This window comes from Nannospalax galili, unplaced genomic scaffold (genome assembly GCF_000622305.1).
Source record: "Nannospalax galili isolate Female #2095 unplaced genomic scaffold, S.galili_v1.0 scaffold10072, whole genome shotgun sequence".
NCBI lineage: Eukaryota > Metazoa > Chordata > Mammalia > Rodentia > Spalacidae > Nannospalax > Nannospalax galili.
Genome location: NW_008330710.1, coordinates 40,628 through 42,650, shown reverse-complemented (window position 1 = coordinate 42,650; position 2,023 = coordinate 40,628). Strand labels below are relative to the sequence as shown.

The 2,023-nt window shown below is 42.4% G+C and overlaps 1 pseudogene; it reads left to right on the top strand.

Moving 5' to 3' along the window:
• Nucleotides 1-817: 817 nt before the first annotated feature.
• On the top strand, nucleotides 818-1,517 carry LOC103748425 (annotated as a pseudogene).
• Nucleotides 1,518-2,023: the final 506 nt, after the last annotated feature.

The following is a 2,023-nucleotide window of genomic DNA, read 5'->3' as shown; positions in this document are numbered from 1 at the left end:
TATGGAAATCCCTGCACTAAAGAAAAACATACTCTTCAGTCCTTTGCAAAACTGTACAATGTTGAGAAACTATAGCACCATGATTTCCTTTTTGGTAGAGTACTTATAGGCCAAGAGCAGCAAATAGGACTGTTAGACTTCACATGTATCTGACCAGACCCCAAGAGCACATTCCATGCCTGTCTGCTTATATTGAATGACAGTTTTCAGAAAGAATAAAAATCAGGATAATAACCCTTGAAAGCATTGCCATAGCAAGAATCAAACAGTGAAGATTCATTGATGTTGTATATACTAAATTCCCCACCTAATATTGGAAATTGAGATTTGTACAAGTGAAGGAATCTCATAAAGCAGAAAGCTCACAGACAGTAACAATTTTATTATTTATTACAAAAGTGAAGCATGCTTATCTTAGAAAGTAGAGCTAAACATGCAATTATTCACAGTCCTGCTACCCAAAGATCATTAGAATTGATACTTGGATATCAGCTATTTATGCACTGACACATCAATAAAACCAAAATGGAAACACCAACATGTGTGCTCCTGAGAAGAAAATAAAGCCTTACTTTATGGCTACCTCCACTTGCCAAGTTATTAATGCAGAAGAACACTGGACAAGGCTTAAATACATGTGTGACCCCTAAGACATTTGAAACCCAATTCCAGATTGAAAACACAGTAACTTAGCCTGTGATTCATCACTAAGCCCTCCAACCTGGCTAAGAGAGCAGCCAAAAGAAGGAAGCTGCCAAAGCTTGAAAGCAGCCCAGGAACGGACATGACAGAAAGGGTTGTGAATCACAAATAACACATGCTATTTCCCACCATATGCCAAGAACGACGCTTCCTTATGATGAAAAGCATGAACTTCAAGTATATAGAACAAGGTTGTTGCATCTACAGTAATCTAGAACTGACATGGACCTCAACACGTGGGTGGCTCACATAGGATCCAACAGAGCAGGGAAGTCCACTTTTGACAGCTGCTGACTGGACCACAGAAGAAATGAGCAAGAAGCATTCTCTTGTCAAAATAGGGAATTACCATCAGCACTTACAAAAGCATGGACGTGGATTTGTTGTCTTAGAATACATGATGAAGTGATACCCAGAGATCAAGGAGAAAGAGGAGACAAGAATGATAATTAGGAAAAATGCCCATACTGGGAAACAGTAAGTCCAATTTGGAACCTGTCAGATGGGCAGAAGTGCCAACTGTGTCTGGCCTGAGTGGCATGGCAGAGCCCCCACATGCTCTTCCTGGATGAGCTTACCAATAACCTGGACATGGAGACCAGTGATGCACTGGCAGATGCTATCTGTAAGTTCAAGAGTGGTATGAGGCTGCTTAGCCATCACTTCATCCTCATTCAGCAGATTGTGCAGGAAATTTGAGCCTATGGGAAACAAGTAATCAATGGACTGGAGACATCCTGTCCCATAAGGAGCAACTCAAGTTCAAACTGCTAGTTGAGGAGCCCCAGCTCACCAAGAGGAGTCTCAACACGTAAGTTCTTACTGAGCTTTGTCAGGAATACCACCTGGAGACTGCTAGTTGCCACCTGACCAGTAGCTCAGGACAAGACATTAGGATTGCATCTCCACATTGCTGAAGCACTGCTCCCAACCTCTCCCGACCTCAGCCTGTCTTTCCTGCGTTCGCCTCCAGCTGAACAACACATGTCTGTTTCTCACTGTCATTCCACTTTGGTCTGTCTTAATCTAGACTGGGCTGGTTGTTCTCTCCAACCTTGCTGGTTATCTTGCCCTAAGACATGCAGCCAGGAGTACCTGGGTTGACCCAAAGACTCAAACCCTGTTTTGGTCAATGATGAATTAAAGAGCCTAATTTTATGGGGTTTAGAGATGTTGGAGGGATATCCCAGAGCAACCACCCCCCCTTATGTATTGCTTTTGAATTGGAATTCTAGGCCAGGGTCTCTGTTTTGGTTAGTTTTTTAATGATTATTTAATAATACAATTTCTAGCCCTGTGTAACAGCCACAAAGCACCCAAT